This window comes from Phoca vitulina, unplaced genomic scaffold (assembly GCF_004348235.1).
Source record: "Phoca vitulina isolate PV1807 unplaced genomic scaffold, GSC_HSeal_1.0 scaffold8, whole genome shotgun sequence".
In the NCBI taxonomy this organism is placed as follows: Eukaryota; Metazoa; Chordata; class Mammalia; order Carnivora; family Phocidae; genus Phoca; species Phoca vitulina.
The window spans coordinates 24,394,024-24,416,843 of record NW_022589711.1 but is presented as its reverse complement, the minus strand read 5'-3'; the positions used below and the strand labels follow the sequence as shown (position 1 = coordinate 24,416,843).

The 22,820-nt window shown below is 36.5% G+C and overlaps 1 long non-coding RNA gene across 1 annotated transcript; it reads left to right on the top strand.

Annotated features, from left to right (window-relative positions):
- Positions 1 to 220: 220 nt before the first annotated feature.
- Positions 221 to 20,483, top strand: LOC116633769. The gene is made up of 4 exons (XR_004299781.1): positions 221 to 359; positions 6,918 to 7,068; positions 19,073 to 19,247; positions 20,240 to 20,483. It is a non-coding gene; the product is annotated as an uncharacterized LOC116633769 (long non-coding RNA).
- The last annotated feature ends 2,337 nt before the right edge of the window (positions 20,484 to 22,820 follow it).

The window sequence follows — 22,820 nt, the reverse complement described above, 5'->3', positions numbered from 1 at the left end:
CACCTCTTCCCTTTACCCATCCAACTCTGGGGATAACTGCAGCCTCTTGTAGTTAGAAATTCCTGGGTGCCTCCCCTCCAATGTTTTCTGTTTGGGCTCTTCTAATGACTTTGTGACAAATATCCCTTAGAAAACTCCCTCTATTAAATTACCAGGTACAGGAATTGGTCCCCTGGCTGCACCATGAATGATGCTGAATCTGAGAGATGTATGTTAAAGTCTACTTTTGGACCCACCATGAGCAACCTGCTTGGACAAGTCTCTGAGGATGTTTTCTCATTCATACTGTGGGGTTAACATGGACCTCCAAAATTGTAATGGAGCTTAAATGAGATTTCTCTCATGGCACCTGGCACAATGTAAGTGTCCAATAAATCTTAGCCCTTAAGCCTATGATTTAAAAACCAGGGCACGGCTCTCTAAGCTATCTAATATAGAAAATCCTAGGGAAACAAAAGCATCATGATTGTATGAGTAAAACATTCATTTAAGAGGTGTGTGGGTTGTTGGAAAGGTCATGGAATACAAATTGGAGTTGTTTGGACATACTGTCTATGGAGAAGAGCAGATTATCTGGGAGCAAAAGATGAGACTAGGGTGTATTCCAGGGAAGGGGTCAACTGGGAGACAAAAGTTGGCTAAAAGACCTTAAGGCGTGACTGTGGAACAAGAACAGTGGGCAGCAAGTAGTTACAAAAGCGAAGGGCACATAAGGATAGCTTCTGGCTGTGGGAACCATCCAGAGATTTATGAAAACCCCAAGTATCAGAAGAGAATACTTCCTTGTGTAAAGGAAAGCAATGTTGCTTATGCCTTGTTGCTATACAGTTTTTGCTAATCTACATTGAACACGACATCAGAGCTCTTCTATGATGTATTTGGTAATTGGAAATGGGCAGCTGCTTCAAACAGAAAAAGCCTATAAGCTTACCCCAGTTTATAGAATCATATCAAAAAAAATCTTAGTCATCCAAAGCTTAATTGATCTAGATATATTCTAAACCTCCTTTCTTTGACTGGAAATGTCATATAGGGAAGTATAGTTTATTAATGTGGTAGACCTGAGATTTATGATATAGTGGATCCATTTATCTAAGGTTGTAATGGAAAAACATTTTGGTTAAGTTTAGTAAATGTGTTTAGAGTGTGACATGGGCTTGGAAGATAGTAGGTGCTCAATTAGTGCTTGTTGAATTAAATGTATTAAATAAAAATATTAGCAACATGAAATGACACATTTTCCAAAAATTTAACAAGGCAATCACAAACGAACAACACGCTGCATTTTGAAATAATGAATGTAAAACTATAAAATGTGATACAAATGTAAGATGTTGTTATTCTAAAAGAATCCTGTGTAAATAAAAAGTTGTTGGTATTAAATCATGAATCATAATTTTAGTCTTGTAAAGTAGGGAGTGTCGGGTATTTGTAGCTCTGATTTATATCTCAGTAAATCATGGTAGAATGTAGTGGGCCTAGAAAACAAATCTAGAGCAGACTTGAGTCTGCTTTTGATGATACTACACTTGAATGGAATGCAAATAACCTAGCTTAAAGGTATTGTGACAGACTTTATTATTTACACAACAAGATGTGTAGTTTGAGTCCTGGTCTTTAGAGGGCTTGCCCATTTCCTGGTCACTGAGAGCAAGAGAATCACCCTGGCTCTGCCCCAAGCTGGCTCACAATATCTTCTGGCTAAATTTATCCTTGGGCTAAATCTGGTACCAAGGAGACTGCACATGCAGTTGCTTTCAGTCCAGTGCTTGACATGAAAAACCATTCTTTGTGTACAGAGACAGATAGTACTTACTTCTCTCAGCTATCATGGGAGATACTTGTTACCTTTTGCTATTGGGGGATACTGGAGGAAACTTATTTCCATATAGTAATCACCATGAGGGTACACTCTCACACTCTTCAAGAACATTGGAAATACTTAGAAATTTTCAATTTGGGGATAAGGGCTTGGAAACTTGGAAGTCAGAAAAAAAATTGCAAAGGGTCAGTCTTATTTACACTGTGGTTGAAGTTCATAGCATTTTGTTAACCATCACTTCATATAGTCTTCCTTTAATTGAACTTACTCTTTCTCATGGGAATCTTTTGCTAATTCTCCTTACCAATATTCTCCTTTTCAATATTTCATATAAACTTTCCTTTAAAATAGGGATCAAAAACTAATGATGTATTGTATGGTGACTAACATAACAGAATAAAATTAAATTAAAAAAAACATAACAGGGATTATTTAGGATGCTGCCTAGATACAGCTGATATTTTATGTCAGGGAAAACAACACACAAAGTCCTAAGTGAAGACAGAATGGCATTCCTTTCAAATATACCAATATGCTGGGGCTTTTACTTTCAATAAGACAGCCCTGAAAAATAAATACAGTTTCAAATAGCCACTCTGAATATCCTAAAATGCTCTGAGACATTTTGGCACCATCGATAGAAAATTAATTTGTGGTTTATTCAAATTACTCTGCATGAAGAGAAAATAGCTCAGTAAATGAATGGAAACCAATTTATTAATGTTTCTCATTTGCCTAATTGTTTTCCCAAGAATAAATAATAAACAATCAAATAAAAAGTTCATAAAAGGTACAAGACATGCTTATGGCCACAGGTTTCCTTCCATGCTTGCGTAGTTTTTATAGGTTCTTTTTTGAACCAGTTACCCCCATCATTATTAACATTAACAAAACACAAGAGTCACCCATTTCCAACTTTTTTTTTCTCCTCTTTATTATGTCCTTCTTCTCCCCCTTCTCCTTTTCTTCCTCCTTCCTCAAATCTCCTTCTTTGCCTTCTCTTTTTCAACAAAAGAGTCTTTATTAAGCATTTTCTAGGCATAAGATTCTGTGGATTCAAAGGTAGGCTATAAACAGTGCACTGAAAGAATAAAGTGAGGTTTAGAAACTAGAGTTCATTGAAGAGTCTTTGAGGAGGAGGGATAGTGGAGGAATGTTCAAGAAACAGTCCATCAGTCTGGCTGGAATGAAAAGAAATAGTGGAAATAATGTGGGGGAGGTAGGTGGGGGCCAAATTGTAAAAGCCCTTGAATGCCAGGTTCAGATTTCATTCTGTGAGCAATGGAGAACTGTTAATGGTTAAATATGAACATATGCTAAAGAGTAATTTTGGAAAATAAGCATATTAGTGAAAGTACAGGTTTAGCTGGTTGAAGAGAACCAACAATTAAAATGGCTTAAAGAAGATTAAAATTTATTTCTTAGTCTATTAACAGTCTAGGCTTAAAGCAATCCAGACTAGTAGGTTGGTTCCACAGAGTGAGAGCTCCAGGACCCTTCTATCCTGTTGCTTCACCATCCCTAAGACTTGTCCTAGGGACAGTCCACATGGTCCATGACAGCTTTCCTCCACTTCCCCATGTCTGCTGCAGAAAAGGGGAGTGGAGAGGGCAGGCATCCTGCTAAAATGTAGAGGTTCTATTAGTGTAAAAAAGAATACTAGGGAAGAAGTGTCCAACCTGGCAGGCAGCAGTATGCAGAATATACTAAAATAGGGTATCTAACTTTGTCTCTGTTAATTCCCTAACTATCCTAGTACCAGCTTACATACCTGGAGTTCTGAACTGCATGTTTCCTGATCGCTTAGGGGAAAATTAGACCATTCTTTGAGAGATCCGCATACCAAGGAGATGCAAAATGGTGCATGGAAGAAATAGCAAACTAAGTGTGAAGGAGTTACTTAATAATAAGTCTCAATTTATTATTCGTAAGTTGGGTGACTTTAGGCAGATTGCCTAAACTTACTGGATCTCAATTTTACTTTTTATATATGAGGTTATAAATGCTACCTCTTCTTGTCACAATGTTTTTCATAAGAATTAAAAAACAGCAAGGTACTGTTATTGCCTTGCAATTAGTATCAGATATAGATATCTGTGTGTGTGTGTGTGTGTATGAGATAATTAGATGGATAGTTGAAAAATGATAAGATAGTAATATCAGAGAACAAACATGAAAATGGCTATGATTATGACTATGATCCTTATTCATTTCTTTATCTCCAGTGCCTGCCATATGGCAGACCCTACACGTATTAGTTGGGTTTGTTTCTTAAATTGCAAGTTTTACTTTAGAACATCACATCCAAATGCTTTTAGGGTAATTATTTATATTTATCAACTCTTTAGAGCAGACCACATTGTAGAAAATGAAGGTGTGGTTTAATATAAAACTTTGGTTGTTTCTTATTTTATCAGGAAGACATCTAAAAGTGTGTTAATATTTTGAAAATATGTAACAGTTTTATCATTCTTTCTTTTTCTTTTTTTTTCATCATGATGAGTGTGCTCTTCAATCCCCATCCCCTATTTCTCCCACTCTCCACCACCTCCACTCTAGTAATCATCAGTTTGTTCTCTATAATTAAGAGTCTGTTTCTTGGTTTGTCTCTTTTTTTTTTTTTCTTTTGCTTGTTTGTTTTGTTTCTTAAATTTCACATGTGAGTGAGATCATATGGTACTTATATTTCCCTGGTGGACGTATTTCACTTAGCATTGTACCCTCTAGCTCTATTGATCTTGTTGCAAATGGCAATATTTCATTCTTTTTATGTCTGAATAATATTCCATTTGTGTGTGTGTGTGTGTATACCATATCTTCTTTATCCATTCATCTATTGATGGACACTTGGGCTGCTTCCATAGTTTGGCTCTCACAAATAATGCTGCAATGAACATAATGGTGCATGTATCCCTTTGAATTAGTGTTTTTGGGTTTTGGGGGTAAATACCCAGGAGTGCAATTATTGGGACATAGGGTGGTTCTATTTTTAATTTTTTGAGGAAACTCCATACTGTTTTCCACAGTGGCTACACCAGTAAGCATTCCCAATAACAGGGCAAGAGGATTCCTTTTTTCTCCACATTCTCATCAACATTTGTTTCTTGTTTTTATTTTTGTTTTTTTAATTTTAGCCATTCTCACAGGTGTGAGGTGATATCGCATTGTCATTTTGATTTGTATTTCCCTGATGATGAGTGATGTTGAACATCTTTTCATGTGTCTGATGGCCATCTGTGTGTATTCTTTGGAGAAATGTCTATTCATGTCTTCTGCCCATTTTAAATTGGATTATTTGTTTTCTGGGTATTGAGTTGTATCAGTTCTTTATATATTTTGGATACTAACCTCTTATCAGTTATGTCATTTACAAATGTCTTCTCCTATTCGTAGGTTGGTTGCCTTTTAGTTTTGTAGATTGTTTCCTTTGCTGTGGAGAAACCTTTTATTTTGATGTAGTCCCAGTAGTTTATTTTTGCTTTTATTTCCCTTGCCTCAGAAGACATATTAGAAAAATGTTACTACAGCCAATGTCAGAGAGATTACTGCCTGTGCTTTCTTCAAGGATTTTTTATGGTTTCAGGTCTCACATTTAGGTCTTTAATCCATTTTGAGTTTATTTTTTCTATTCTTTTTAAAATCATCTTTTCCTGAAGCCCTCCTGTAAGATTAAACCATAAAGTTTTTTTGCCCTGAGAATGAGTCTCTAAGATGACTTTTTGAGTCCATAGTAATAGACTGGTTTTGAAATCTAGTTTTTTTGAAAAAGAAAAGAATTTATTAAATTTCCAGTTCTCCCTCACTATAAATATCAAAAAGCAAGCCTGGCACACTTGTTTCATAGACTTTTGTTGTTGTTGTTGTTGTTTTACAGAGAGACTGTGCATGTGCAAGTGCCGGGGGGAGGTGGTGGTGGTGGTCGTGGTGGGAGGGGCAGAGGGTCAGGGAGAGCTAGAATCTTAAGCAGGCTCCTCACCCAGCATGGAGCCCAATGCGGGGCTCAATCTCACAACCCTAAGATCATGACCTTTGCTGAAAGCAAGAGTCAGACTCTTAACCAAATGAGCCACCCAGAGTTTTATTATAAGTCATTATATAGAAATATTTGAGTCTATTGTAAGGAAAGTCCCCATTAGGGTACTTAGGTTTTATTTTTGTTTTTGTTTTATTTTCCCGTGGTGACTGGAAGGCAGGAGGAAGAGAAACAAAAAGTCAGACGTTATTGTCCTAGTTTAATTCTCTTGGAGGAAATCCCAAGGAGTAGAAGTGAGAAGCAGAAATTCATAGATAATTTTGGGAAACTCCCTGTGCAGGGGGCTTGCTCCTTACTTCTCAGACAATATTGAAGCCATTCCCTTAGAGAATTTGTTTCTTTCTGCTGAAGCATTATGGTTCCAACGAGGTAAGCATTTTGAAATAGTTCTATGTCAGGGCGGATAGGCTAGACTTGATGTGCTGGTAACCTGTAGGTTAGGTGTGGCCTTTAGGGGATCCAGATACTTCTGTACACTTTGGGTAGGAGACAGCTAAGCACTGAATCAGGACAGGAAATCAGGAAAAGTTGCTAAACGCATGCCATTCCAGGGATCAATTTGATCTCAACAGATATCAAGGAAATATTCCTAGGGGCACGACTAGTGGCAAGACCAATCACTATGTACTAGAGAGGGAAGAAAACAGCAATGAAGGATATGGAAGCTTCTCCTGTACCCAGATGCCATCTTTGGAAGGTAGAGCTGGGGTGGGGGAACCCCTAAAGAAGTAAGAAACTTAAAGTTTACTGAATTAACCCAAGGAGATAATTTTAATTTAGAAGAGAAGGGGTTTCCCCCTTGCCTTAATAGGGGTTCTATAGAAAGATAAGTTATAGGTAATGGCAAAAAGTGTAGGATATATCTGAGTTGTTGCATACACATTTCAGCCCTACTACAAGGACTTAAAATATCCAGGACTATCCCAAGTAAACATTGACATTCACTGGTGCTTAAAGTATATGCTATTTTGGTCAGTGATTGCATGGTAAGATATTCTCTTTTATAAAAAAGAAGCCATTGATTCCAGAACTTTTATAACTTCTGAATTTCTTCATGACTAGGTGGTAGGGTGGAGAAATTTAAACCCTTCAAGAGAAATCCAGCTGGCCTCCATGAGCACTTGCCAAAGGATTTGGAACTTCCAGGGGTGATCATTGAGCATCCTATAAAAGGCATAAGATGGAGGGAGAAAATGCCTATTGCCAAACAAAGGTAGGAGACCAAGCCAGGGAACGCACTCCATTTGCTTTTGTGCCTGCTGTTTGGCTTGGCAAAAGTAGGCTCCTTTGCAGGAGGGAAATGGTTTCTACGTTGGTCTGCAGGCTAAGAGGATGTGGAGTTAGTTGTTCTGATTAAAAAAGTTTGGTTCATTTCCCTGGGACCTCCCCAAACACATTGACGTTTTTACAAGAATGAAATGAAGGCAGTGATGACAAAGAAGACATTATAACTGCCTTCTAAATTGCCAGTTTAATATTTATTTGTTAATGCTTCTGAAATGGTTTGTGAAGAAGGAAAACTCTAAATAAGTTATCTAATCTGTCTTCCTGGTGGTGCAGGATTACCACCTATTTGTTAAGGGTTAAGTAACAGATTTTAAAATTTCTAAGTTATGAGGGAAATTCCATATATTCCAAAGGAGATACTTTGAAGAAAGTGTCACTGCTGGGCAGCCTTGTACTATAATTAAATGTATTTGCCAAGGAGCACACAGTCTAAGGAGATAGTCAAGGAACATGCACTTATAATGTAATAAGTTTTTTGGTATTTGGTCATTCATATATCAGAGTGTTATCAAACATCATTATTGTGCCAACTATTGGGCTAGATGTTGGAAATGTAAAAGTTTGCATCTAACTGGGCTGATGAATCTGAATGATTCATTAGAGTTAAGGAAGTGCTAAGAGAGGGGCATACAGAGCCATAAAGGAACATGAACAGTGATGACTGGGGAGAAGATTTGGGGAATCAGAGAAGGCTTCATGGAGGAGGTGTTATTTGTGAGAATCTTTTATACAAAGCCACATGAAATCACTTTATAATATAGCAGGTACTTTGATGAATAGGGAATTTTGGGGGTTTTCTTAAAAACCAAAGAATTAATCAACAAGAGGGAGTTTCTTTAGTATGTGCCTTAAGACAACCTGAAATGAGGAACTCAAGCCATTGTTTAATGGTTTTCTAAATTTATCTTGGTCATTATTAAAGTAAAATCACCTATATCATATTGCATTGTGTTAGACGACTTGGGATTGATCATTATGAAATCCAGGATCTATTGAAGCAAAAGTAGGAAGAAAAGTAGAGTTTGCCAAAGGTGTTTTCTAAAAACTTTACCTTGCGCCCTTCCTTTCTTGGCCCCGTCTCTTTCTTTTGACCATTGTGATGGATACCTAGGGTTCTCCCGTTCTTCCTTGTCCCCTTGCTGGGTAGGAAACCATTGGCATTGTAGCCTGTATGACTACAAAATCCTAGTCATGGTATTATTTGAACTCTAAAAACGGATAAATGAACCCTATTACTTGAAATGTACATACATATGTGCAAGCTCTCCATTTTTATTCCCAGTGTAGACTTGAGTGATGAGGGGAAAGGAAAAGGGAATGACAGGAAAAAAAGTATATGTGTATATATGTATTTACAATATAGGCACATATATATATATGTATATGTCTGTGTGTTATATCACACAGCATGTTATTGTACTAAATGATTTTGATTATGTTGCCAAGAATCATAGAGAAAGCCTGGAAAATTTTAATTCAACTTTTTATTATCTTCTCTTTGTATCTGGCGCTGTCATTTTCCACTCCCAGAGCATGTGAACTTTTCAGCTTCTGAATTTATTGTTTTTAGCCATTTAACTGGTTGAACTCTATGAACCCAGAGTAAACTGATTCTGGGATGATTTCCTGACAGTACTTAGTGCTGATCGTCTTTTAGAGAAGGCATGTGATTGTTATTGATGAGATTTTGATGGTTTTTAGTTTCCCCACCAGGCAGTTCTGTGTGTTTCTGTTATATCCCCATAAATTTTCCTTTGTTATTTAAGCTTGTAATCTTGTATTGTATACAGCTTATTACATAATTTAAGACAATTCATATTCCTCTTAATTCCCCACTGATTATCCTGGAAATTATTACTATATTTGTCAATACTGAGTCTGCTATATATATACAGTATATATTTTATTTCCCTTCCAAATGTTATTTTCTCTTTCATCTCACCAAAACTCTAAAAGGCTCCCACTATATCTAAAAAAATTCTTACCTTACTTAACATATTTATTACTTTCATTTTAGTTGCTTATGATTTCTTATAAATGTCAAGTGTAAGAAACAATGTAAAAAATTTAATATGTCTGCAACTCATAAAATCTTAAAATCTAATTTTCAGTTTGACACAAAATTCAGAAACAACCCAAAGTGTTCAAATGCAACTTCTTGGAAACATTACCAAATTGATTCCTAATATTCTTTTGTAGTTACTGGTCCTATTTCCTTCTGCATATTTGTTAATTTTCCTTTTTTTTTTTAGAGTTTCAGAAAAATGAAAGTTCAAACAAGTACCACATGATCACTTGAATATATACTCATTAGATTGGATAAGACCTTCATAGTTATTTTATACATATACTCATTGCATTTTAAAATCTCCTTTGCATACATTCTCTCTAAAAGATAATCTGGCTTATTCTTGAATGCTTTCTTTTAAAGAAAGGAAATTACTAACTTTAAAAGCAATATATTCCATATTTGAGCAGCTGTGTCAGAAATTTTCGCCTACCAGGACTTTTGTCCCCTTGGTCTTAGTTCTGGAGTTTTCTTGAAGTTATAACCCCTTTGGAGTTATCTTGAGTAAGTCTGGTCTTCAATCACTGTAAACCTTTTGCTATTTTATGTCAGCAACTATAGGGTCTCAAAGTATTTTTTTCTTCCCTCACAGATCCATCCTGTCCCATTTTTTTTTTTTTTTTAATGATTGCTTACATTATGTAGTTGGCTGTTGCTCTCAGATCTTGCTCCAGTTTTGAAGCCTTCCTGGAGAGTGTGCCCCATATTGGACAAAAAGTCCAGGTATGCCCAAATAGAACCATCATCCTTCCTCATTTTCGAAAATGATTAACTCTCATAAATATATCCCAAGATTGCATATTAGGATTTTTGAACATTATATTTTCTTTTTGACTCAGATCAGGCTTACTGTTGACTTAACATGCTCTCACCTCTTTGTGCTGAGCTCTTATCCCTCACTACCCAGAACTCAGACTGAATTTTGGGTAGTGAGGGATAAGTCCTTCAGAGTAGGACTTAAAACTTATCTCCTTTAAAACTCATCTCCTTTTGGGGCACCTGGGTGGCTCAGTCGTTAAGCGTCTGCCTTCGGCTCAGGTCATGATCCCAGGGTGCAGGGATCGAGCCCTGCATCGGGCTCCCTGCTCAGCAGGGAGCCTGCTTCTCCTTCTCCCTCTGTCTACCACTCTGCCTACTTGTGCTCTCTCTCTGTCAAATAAATAAATAAAATCTTTAAAAAAATAAAAAAATAAAAAAAAAATAAAACTCATCTCCTTTAAAACTCATCTCCTTTAAAACTCAAAATGGTAATATAGGAAGAGCCTGAACTCACCTCCTTCCACAGACACACTGAATCTGTAGCTATGTATAGGAAAAAATATATAGGTATATATAAGAACAATTTCCTCTTAAAAAAACTAAAAACTGGCAGAGAAGCCTCTTCACATTGGACAAATGAGAGAGAAACCACATCAAAGTGGGTAGGAAAAGCTCAGTCACCTACTTGCCATAAATCCCACCCTTAGCATGATGACCCATAATGAGAGGGGAATCTCAAAACATGTTTGGACTTCTCCTGAGGAGCAAAGGGCTCCTACTCCACATGGGCACCCCAACTTTTAAGACCAACACCTTAGAGATAAGCACCCAAAACATCTGGCTCATGCTCAACAGACCCATGGGGCAAACTAAGGAACATCTTTTAAAGGGCCAACATACAGATACAACCCTTCAAGAGTGGAAGAGATGGCTGTTTCATGTAATGCATAGAAACAAACACACAAGCAAAATGAAGAAACATAGGAATATATTCCAAATGTAAGAACAAGATAAAAACCTTGGGGTGGGGGCGTGGAGAACCTTAATGAAATGGAGAAAAGTAATGTACATGATTCAAGGTGTTGAAAGTAATGGTCATAAAGATGCTCACCAAACTCAGGAGAAGAATGGATAAATATGGCAAGAATTTCAATAAAGAGAAAATATAAGAAGTGCCAAACAGAAGTTACAGAGCTGAATAATGCAATAATTGAACTGAAAAATATACTCAAGAGGTTAAATAGCAATCTAGATGGAAACGAAGAAAGAAATCAATGAACTTGAAGACAGTGCAAACAAACTCACCTAATTGGAGCAGCAAAAAGAAAAAATAAGGAAAAAAAGTGAAGGTAGCTTAAGAGACTTAGAGACAACATCAAGCAGACTAGCATTCACATTATAGGGGTTCCAGAAGGAGAAGAGAGAGAAAAAGGGCCAGAAACATTATTTGAAGAAATAATGGCTGAAAATTTCCCTGATCTGAGGTAAGAAACAGACATCTAGGTCCAAGAAGCCTAGACAGTTCCAAATAAGGTAAGCCCAAAGACACCCACAGCAAGACTTAAGAAAGGAATTTCTTTAAGCTGAAAGGGAGGGCACTAATTAGTAACAAGAAGACATATGAAAGTATGAATCTCATTGGAAAAGTAAATATATAGTAAAAGTAGTGGCTTAATTATCTATAGAGCTAGTATGAAGATTAAAAGACAAAAGTCATAAAAATACCTGAGTACAATAATTAGTTAAGAGATAAAGACATAAAAAGACGGGTGCCTGGCTATTTTAGTTTGTAGAGCATGCAATTTGATCTTGGGGTTGTAAGTTTGAGCCCCATGTTGGGTGTAGAGATTACTTAAAATCTTGTAAAAAAAGATAAAAAGAAATAAAATGTGACATTAAAAACATAAACATAGGGGAGATAAAAGTATAGATCTTTAGAATATGTTCAAATTTAAGTTACTATCAACTTAAAATATAATGCTATAGATATAAGTTGTTATCTGTAACCCCCATGGTAACCAATAAGCAACAATCTGTAGTAGATATACGAAAGATAATGAGAAAGCATACCACTAAAAAAGTCATCAAACCACAAAGGAAGGGGGTAAGAGATGAAGAAAAGAACAAAGGAGCTACAAAATACCGACAAAACAACAAAATGGCAATAAATACATACCTATCAATAACTAATTTAAATGTCAATGTACTACAGTCCTCAATCAAATGACATGGAGTGTATGAGTGGATAAAAAACAAAACAAAACAAAACCCAAACAGGAACCATCTATAGGCTACCTACAAGAGGCTTCAGACTTAAGGACATACACTGACTGAAAGTGAAAGGATGTGAAAACATATCTCATGCAAATGGAAACAAAAAGAAAGCTGAGGTAATTATTCTTATATCAGACAAATAGCTTCAAAACAGACTGTAATATGAAACAAAGAAGGACATTACATATTGAAGATAGAACATTTGCATATATTTATGCACCCAATATAGGAGCACCTAAAAATATAGTGCAAATAAAAACAGACCTAAAGGGAGAAATTGACAGTAATAAAATAATTAGGGATTTTAACACCAAACTTACATCAATGGGTAGATCATTCAGACAGGAATAAAGAAGGAACATCAGCTTTAAATGACATGTTATATCTGAGAGACAAAACATATATACAGAACATTCTATCCAAAAGCAAGAGAATACACATCCTTCTCAAGTGTGCATGGAACATTCTCCAGGATAGATCACATGTTAGGCCACAAAATAGTTCTTAACCAATTTAAGAAGATTGAAATAATATCAAGCATGTTTTCTGACTAAAATGCTATGAAACTAGAAATCAATTACAAGATGAAAACTAAAAATTCACAAATATGTGTAGACTAACATGCTATTGAACAACTAATGGGTCAATGAAAAATCAAAAGTGAAATATAAATCTCTTGAGACAAAAATGGAAATACAACATACAAAAAAATATGGGATGCAGCAAAAGCAGTTCTTAAGAGGGAAGTTTAGAGGAAAAAATGCCTTCCTCAAGAAACAAGAAAAGTCTCAAATAAACAACCAAACTTACACCTCAAAGAACTAGAAAATATGAACAAACAAGGCCTGAAGTTAGTAGAAAAAGTTAATAACAAAGAATAAAACAGAAATAAATGAAATAGAGAATAATAGAAAAGCTCCATGAAACTAAGACCTGGTTCTTTGAAAAGATAAAATTAATAAATCTTTAGCTAGACTCATCAAGGAAAAAAAAGACAGGCCTCAAACAAAATCAGAAATGAGACAGTAGACAAAGTGATAATGCAGAAACACAGAAGTATTTCTTTGTATTTTATGAATATTATGAACAATTACATGACAACAAATTGGACAACGTAGAAAAAAATGGACAAATTCCTAGAAACATACAACCTCCCAAGACTGAATCGTAAAGAAATAGAAAATCTGAATATATTGCTTACTGGTAAGAAGATTGAATCAAATTTAATTTAAAAAAATCATATAAATGAAAGTCCAGGACCAGAAAGCTTCATTGGTGAATTCTACCAAACTTCAAAGAAGAATTAATACCAGTCCTTCTCCAATTCTTCCAAAAAATAGAAGAAGAGGGGACATTTCCAAAGTCATTTCATGATGCCAACAGTACCCGGATACCAAAACCGTACAAGGATAGCACAAGAAAATAAAATTACAGGCCAGTCTCCCTGATGCACATAGATATAAACATTCTCAACAAACGATTAGCAAATCAAATTCCATATATTAAAAGAATCAGGCACCATGACCAAGTGGAATTTATTCTAGGGATGTAAGAATGGTTCAACATCTGCAAATCAGTCAACATGATACATCACATGAACAAAATGAAAGATAAAAATCATATGATCATCTCAGTAGATGCAGAAAAAACATTTCACAAAATTCAACATTCATTTATGGTGAAAACTCTCAACAAAGTGGGTAGAAAGGGAATATACCTCAACATAATAAAGGCCATATATGACAAACCAACAGCTAACATATTCATTGGTGAGAAGATGAAAGCTTACTTGTATGGAACCACAAAAGTCTCTGAATAGCCAAAGCAATCTTGAGAAAGAAGAACAAAGCTGGAGGCATCATGCTCTCTAATTACAAACTCTATTACAAAGCTATAGCAATCAAAATAGTCTAGTATTGCCATATAAACAGACATGTAAGTCAATGAAACAGAATAGAAAGCCCAGAAATAAACCCATTCATATATGGTCAATTATTTATAATAAAGCCAAGAATATGGAATGGAGGGGAGGGGAAGGATAGTATCTTCAGTAAATAATGTTGGCAAAAGAGGACAGCAACATGCAAAGAAATGAAACTGGACCACTATCTTACACTATATAAAAAACTCAGATGGATTAAAGACCTGAATGTAAGACCAGAAAACATAAAACTTCTAGAAGAAAACATAGGCTGTAAGCTCTTTGACATCCATTTTGGTAATGATTTTTTTGGATTGACACCAAAAGCAAAGGTAACAAAACCAAAGATAAACAAGTAGGACAACATTAAATTAAAAAAGCTTCGTTACAGCAAAGGAAACCATCAACAAAATGAAAAGGCAACCTACTGAATGGGAGAAAATATTTGCAAATTATATATCTGATAAGTGGTTAATATCCAAAATATATAGAGAACTCATACAACTCAATAGCAAAAAAAAAAAAAAAAAAAAATCTTGTTAAAACAAATGGGCAGAAGTTCTGAATAAACATTTTTTTCTCAAAAAGATATGCCAGTAGCCAACAGGAACATGAAAAGATGCTTAACATCTTTATGATTATGAGGGAAATGCAAACCTACAATGAGATATTACCTCATTCCTGTCAGAATGGCTAAAATCAAAAAGACAAGAAATAAGTGTTCTGTAGATGTGAAGAAAAACTCACATGCAGTTGGTGGGATTGTGAATTGGTGCAGCCAGTATGGAATACAATACAGAGGTTCCTCAAAATTTGAAAATAGAACTACTATATGTCCCAGCCTTTCCAGTACTAGGTGTTTATCTGAAGAAAATGAAAACAGTAACTTGAAAAGTTAAATACACGCCTGTGTTTATTGCAGCATTATTTACAGTAGCCAAGATATAGAACAATTACTACACGTCCAACAACAAATGAATGGATAAAGAAGATATGGTGTATATACACGGTGAAATATTAGCCGTAAAGAATGAAATCTTTCCATTTGCAACAACATGCATGGACCTTGAGGGCATTATACTAAGTGAAATAAGTCAGAGAAAACAAATACCATATGATTACACTTTTATGTGGAATCTTAAAAAAATAGTATCATAGATCCAGAGACTAGATTATTGATTGTCAGAGGTGGAAATGAGTAGTGGGCAAAATAGGTGAAAGGAGTCAAAAGATACAAACCTCCAGTTATGAAATAAGTCATTGGGATGTAATGTACAGTATGGTAACTATAGTTAATAATGCTGTATTGCATATTTGAAAGTTGCTAAATCTTAAAAGTTCTCATCTCCCCTCCCCCACCAAATTCTGTAACTATATATATGATGATGGACTATGTAGGTTAACTAGACTTCCTGTGATCATTTAATAATATATTCAAATAGCAGATTAAAAAGTCATCTTATTGTATTCACTTTGACTTGGAAAGATGTTTTTAGTTTTTATTAGGTCCTAAATCATTCGTAATCATTTCTGAATTTATAATCATTTCCAGCTTTATACAAATTTAACATCCCTATGTCCTATATTTTATATAAGTTATAGATAGAATTATTTGGTATGAGAGAATCAAGGCAACCTCTGTCTAGGTTGCCACTGACCCACTGATAGATACCCACTGCGTGTATTTCTTTAAAAATTACAAATGCAATGACCTGATCATTTCACTCACATTTTTTCGTATTATCAACTCGGTTTTTTAGAGACTCCCTGTAAAGTGCAGAAATTATATATTCTGTATCTACCACATTTTCTTGGCCTGCCAGAGCAGGAAAGGTGGGTTAATTAGTTTTGACCTATTAATGAAGCCATGCTAACTCCTAATAGAAACTATTAGCTGTCCATGTCCTCACGATATTCCCTTTTCTGGAGTCTGCTGGCATTGATGTGTATTTCTCTTTCCTTTGGTGTGTGCTATATCTATCTCCTCTGTTTTGAATCTAAAGCATTTGGTAGATTTGCAGTTCTCCAGTTCCACTACTAGTCTTGTGATTTCCTCACTGGCTCACCTCACATTTGCATTTCTCTTAGCCACAGGAGAAGAGATTCCTCCTAATGGAATTATATGTTCTTGTTTAGAGAACAAGATATTCTATTAAAATTTATTCAAATATGGGAGGTTTCAGTTCCCTCCTACTGGTGTTGATAGCACAGTTTCATTCTGGGGAACATTCACAACAGAGACGAGGGAGATCAAATAAGAAATGTGGGCTTTCTCTGTCTCTTCATTACCTCTTAACTCTAAACTGTGGGCTTCCAAAGTAGGCCTGTAACTTGTCAAAATTCACTGTCAGGAAAATGAAAAGACAACCTGGGAGAATGTGTTTTCAAATCACATATCTGACAACGGACTTTTAGCCAGAATATGAAAGAACACTGAAAAGGCAATAGTAAGAAAATAGCCTAGTAAAAAGTGAACAAAAGATCTGAAAAGGCAGCTCACCAAAGAAGTATATGAATGGCAAATAAGCATATGAAATGATAATCAGCATTATTCATCATTAGGGAAAAACAGATTAAAACCGTGTGTGTTACCACTGCACATTTATTAGAGATGCTTAAAGAAAATATTGGTGATACCAGGTATGGGAAGGATGTAGAGTAAACTTGAACTCTAGTACTGTGCTGGTGGGAATGCCAAGTGGTTCAGCCAGTTTGGAAAGCAGTGTGGTAGTTTCTGATAAAGTTAAACATAGAGTTGGGACACAAACCTGGCAGTCTTACTCCCTAAGTACTTACTCAACAGAAATGAAAAGTCATATCCATACAAAAATCTGTATGGGGATGTTTACAGTAGCTTTATTTGTAGTTGCCAACAACTGAACAATGGCTCAGCTGTGGTATAACCATACAATGGAATTCTACACAGCAGTAGAAAAGAATCAACTGTTGATACATGCAACAGCATGGATCGATCTCAGATGTACCCATGCCAGTGAATGAAGCCAGGTTAAAAAGGCAGACTACTTTCATTCTTTCAAAGGCAAATCTGTAAGGACAGAGAACAGATAGTTGCCAATGGTTGGGCAAGGAGGGAGGGATTGATTACAGAAGCATGGGAGAGGGCTTTTGGATGATAGAACTGTTCTGTAACTTGTCATCATAGTTCCACATGACCATCTGTCTGTCAACTCACAGAACCATATACTAAAAAGAATGAATTTTACTGGATGTAAATGAAAGCTGAATTTTAAAAAACATGTGGGTAACTTATCCAAGTGCATTTTATTTTTAATAAACAGACATTTTATTTTTCCTAGCATATGGTGAGTCTCAACCAAAAATATCATTAATAATAGCTGGACCAAACTTTCAGACTGACTGACCCTCTGAGCTCTCTTTCCAGCCTTTTCCCTCAAAAAGTTTTTTCTCCTCAAGAGTTTACCAGTAGAGAGCTAATTGTAGCCCTTAGGATTATAATCACCTTTCTGAGACAAGAATGTCTCAGAAACTTCACTGTTTTTTTTCCATAGGTTAATATAACACAAACCCAGTAGCCAGAACCTTTCTGTGATTTTTTTTTTTTTCAAATGCCCTTGAACCCTAGCCCCAATTTAATGTTTGGGGAGGGCTCAGCAATGATGAAATACATACAAATTAAATATGTCTGGAATGACCACATTTTCCTGGTGCTTCATGGAATGTGAGGTTTCAGAAACCACCAGTCCAGATCAGATTTTCCTTGTTTGTCGATGAATATGGTTGTGGGATGGAATCATAGAATCACAGAATGTTCGAGCTGGAAGACTCTTAGAGTTCATCTAGTCCAATTCTTTATTTTGCAGAATCAAAAGCTTCATTGCCTGTTGGCCATTCTCTGGTAACTTCAGACATTCTCTGATCTTACATTCCTTAGGTTCCATCCAGACCCAGGTCTGAGATACACTATGCTCCTAGAGAAATGCATCCCACTTGGATAAAACAAAGCAAAAGCCCAGCCACCTATTCTACGAGCAGACAGAAGTATAAATATGTAGTTCTGAGGGTGCATCAGCAATCAGCTATGCTGTGGTTCATTAAAATGAGGTTTATTTAAGTAGCCTTGGGTTTTTCTCTAAGGTTACGCATTTGGGTTCCTTTTAGGTTTCTGTCAATCCAGTAGTAAAGACTCTTTTTTTTTTTTTTTTTTAAGATTTTATTTATTTATTTGAGAGAGAGAGAATGAGAGACAGAGAGCACGAGAGGGAAGAGGGTCAGAGGGAGAAGCAGACCCCCTGCCGAGCAGGGAGCCCGATGTGGGACTCGATCCCGGGACTCCAGGATCATGACCTGAGCCGAAGGCAGTCGCTTAACCAACTGAGCCACCCAGACGCCCTAAAGACTCTTGATATATTGTATATATGTATGTATGTATTGAAATTTAACTGAAGTTCAAGCTGAATATCGTGGATGTGGGGAAGTGTGATTTTTTTTAAACACCTATCTTTAAGCCTACTTTACTTTGTTTATCCTTAGAAAATTTCCATGAAGGGAAATTCAAGGGTCTCTCAGAAAAAAAAAAAAAAGGAAAACGTGCAGTTAGGTTTTCTGCTGGTCTTGGCTTCTCAAGAATAAAGTTTGTGGCAAAACTTCAGAACTGCCAAGGTTTGGAGTTCTTGCCACTGAAGATGAATAGGTGATATTTGAGAAGGTAGTCTCAGTACAAGGAAAACAAGGCCACTCAGCTCACTTGTTTATTTCCCTTCCTCTCAACGAGTTTACTAGAAGTTTCCGGGTCCTTAGTGTTTTTGCCCTTTTGACTAATTTCTTGCAATGACATCTCCTAAACTTGCATTGTTACTTTTAATTTTCACCTCTCAGCCAAATGTAGCAAGGTAGTCTTGTTTATATTACCCTTCTTTTCTTTTTTAGGGCCCAACTAAGTCATTATCCCTGGTGAATGAATTTCTCCTTGAATTGGACTGGCTGAAGCTCCGGTGTATACACCTCTAGATGCTAAGGAAAAAAAAAAACAACAACAACAACAAAAAGAAAACACATGATATTGTGTCTGTCTCTTTAAAATCTCATCAGTTCTGGCTCCAAGGTAAATGGAAGTGCTGAACTGTTAAAGTGACTTAGGTTCATTCTTTTTAGTGTTTTCTTTGTTTTGCTTCTTATTTTGAGAGTGTGGATAACTTCTTGTTTGACTAGAAAAACTCTCAGTAGAACATGTTGGGGGCCTGGGCCAGGCTTGCTGGGAGATCATACTGGGGTGCTCTTATTCGCAGTTAGTGAAATTGGCTTGCCATATTTCTCCTCTGAGCTCCCTTTTGGGATTCTTTCCTGACATACTTCTCTAACTCCTCCCCTCCAGCTCTGGTTGGTCAGGTCTCCTGGAATGTGAATGTCCTGCAGGTAGCCCTTGGGTAGAGATTCTGCCGTTCTGTCACCTACATCCTGTCAAGGTCCCATCTGACTCCCCATGATCCTGTTCCTTAGACATGGTCTCATTTTCTCAGTTCTTTCAAGGTTTGTGGTCTCATCTGATAAGTAAATGTGAGGTAGGAAACACTGGTAGATTTTAACAGTAGCCATCTAGAAAGAGTAGAGCTGCTATTGGTCTCCGACTTAAAGGACAGTCACAGGGCAAAGTAGGGAAAGCTGGGGAGGTCATCCCACATGGTGGGAGGCTCCCTTGCCCAGCTTAGTCCTATGCCTGCTGGTAGCTTTTTTCCAGAGCAGTAAAACTTGGATCATGCTCTTGGGCTGTGTGTGGCTTTGTGTGTTCATTCAGGCCTCTAATGTCTGCATGGGCATCCCATTATCCTGGGCCCCACAAGGCAAAAGCAGTTTTGAGGCTCTTCTGGTTAATGTTGCTTATGAATCAGCTTCTCAAATCACACAACAGGACAAACTCCATTCCAGAGAACAAGCTTTTGTAATACTTATTTAATTCCCAAAACCACTTGGAATATATGTAGACTTGGCCCTCGGAAATTAAAGTTGAACAAGAAGTAGTTTATTAAACATTAAAGTTAAGAAGTTAAAGTGACAGTTTATTAGCATGTTCATCTCCCTTTCTATCTTTTCACAAAGAAAGAAGCAACATTTATACTGCAGCAGTGCTTGCTTGGATCCAAGGAACTCCATCTAATGGAAATCCCATGCTTTAGGCTGAGCTGGAGGGAGCATCTTGAGTGGCTCAGACCCAGGCCTTCGAGGCAAGGGATGGACACTGTGGTACTTGGTTTGTGGTGGAATATCTGGAAAAAGCATTGGTTACATATTTGTTACCCTGGCTAATGAGTCCCAGTCGGCGGAGACTCAGCTGAACAGCACACAGGCAGCAGACCATCAGCTTGCTTCTCGTGGATGCAAAGATGTCAGTGGAATCAGGCCTTGTCTTTTCATGTAACCTGGCAGCTGATTTCCCCCTTAATTAGTTACAACACCATTAACACAAAACAAAGGATTTTGTTATTTTTTTTTAAACAAATGGTGCCGGACATCTAGAATTTATTTTCTAAGTGTGTCATTATGCATATATATATATATATATATATATATATATATATATATATTTTAAACAAGCTTGAAGGTCAGAACAGAGATTTTCTAGTGGAGATTGTTTGCTGCCCATGCTCTCAGGATCTCTTAAGAGAAAAATGTGATGACAGAATAATCTGTTCCATCTCCCCTAGGTCTTGCCCTTATATGTAATAACTAACAATTAATTTGGTATTTTGAAGTTTACAAAGGATTTGGATATGTAGAATCTTAAGTGAAGGCACTAGGATTAGAGGAGAGAAAGAGACTCATAGGGTAAAATTTCAAAATATTACTGCTTGAAGGGCTTTGGGAGTCTTTTAGTGTAATAGTTCTTAAATTGTATACAGTAGAATACTGGTTCTGAGAAATTATATTTGAGAGTAGGTTTCCCAGGTTAAATGTTTTGGGAAACATGGAACTCTGTTTCTCCTCCTGGAAAATCACAATGCATGTTAACATATTATTGTCCCTGAGGAGTCCTAAAATGGAAGAAAACAATTAACTTTGTTTTAATGTAGAATTTCCCACTTTTATTTGATTATGTAATATCTCAATATCTCTTGCCTCTTTCTTTTTTTTCTTAAAACACAGAAACCGAAGTTACACAGCTAATTGGTGGCAAACCTTGATCTCAAGATTCTCAGGCCCTAGATCATTACATATCTTGCTAAGATTTGTGACTTACTCCCTCCCTGATTCACAACTGAGGCCTTGTGGAGTTGTGATTGGACCATGCATCTGTGAGCTGTGCTAAGATTTTGCTTTGCCAAGTCTTTCTTAGGCATTTGCCCTCAAGGAGCTTTACCTTCAAGAGGGGACGTTAATGTATTCATGTAAACAAATAATGGTAATTTTTTTTTCTTTCTAATTTTTTTATTTAAATATAATTAGCCAACATATAGTACATCACTAGTTTCAGATGTAGAGTTCAGTAATTCATCAGTTGCATATAACACCCAGTACTCACCACATCATGTACCCTCCTTAATTCCCGTCACCCAGTTACCCCATCCCCCCCCACCTCCCCTCCAGCCATCCTCAGTTTCTTTCCTATAGTTAATAAATCCTCAGTTTCTCTCATGGTTTGTCTCCCTCTCTGATTTCTTCCCATTCCGTTTTCCCCTCCCTTCCTCTATGATCCTCTACACTGTTTCTTATATTCCTCGTATGAGTGAATCCATATGAAAACTGTTTTTCTCTGACTGACTTAATTTTGTTCAGCATAATACCCTCCAGTTCCATCCATGTCAATATAAATGGTAAGATTTCATCCTTTATGGTGGCTGAGTAAAATTCCATTATATATATATATATATGCGGCACATCATCTTTATCCATTCATGTGTCGATGGACATCTCAGCTCTTTCCATAGTTTGGCTATTGTGGACATTGCTGCTATAAACATTGGGGTGCAGGTGCCCCTTTGAGTCACTACATTTGTATCTTTGGGTTAAATACCTAGTAGTGCAATTGCTTGGTCGTAGGGTAGCTCTATTTTTAACTTCTTGAAGGACCTCCATACTCTTTTCCAGAGTGGCTGGACAGGCTTGCATTCCCACCAGTAGTGTAGGAGGGATCCGCTTTCTCCTCATCCTTGCCAACATTTGTTGTTTCCTGACTTGTTAATTTTAGCCATTCTGATTGGTGTGAGGTAGTGTCTTATTGTGGTTTTCATTTATCTTTCCCTGATGCCAAGTGATGTTGAGCATTTTTTCATGTGTCTGATGGACATTTGTATGTCTTGTCATCTTTATAATGGAGATAAGTACCATCCATAGTGGGCGTGGATCTTCATGTTGAGGTGTTTTGAGCTACTCTGATAAAGTAAATTCTATCTGATAAGAATTTCTATAGAACTCTAATTTTGTTCTATTCTTCAGGCCCTTAATCAAAGTCAAAGTCATAGGTGGTGCTTAAAACATAGATGTGGTGTTTGAGGTGAAAAAGCAACTCTCCTGTATCGTAAATGACACAAACTTATAAAGTGAGGTGTATATTTAGGTTAGTCTTAAGTCTTTTGTTTTTGGACAGAAGTAACACACTAACTTAGGGGAAACTATGGATTTGAAAGATAGTAAGAATTACTTAGCCAGCCAGCAACTTCTGAGTAACATGCAGTAGGAAAGA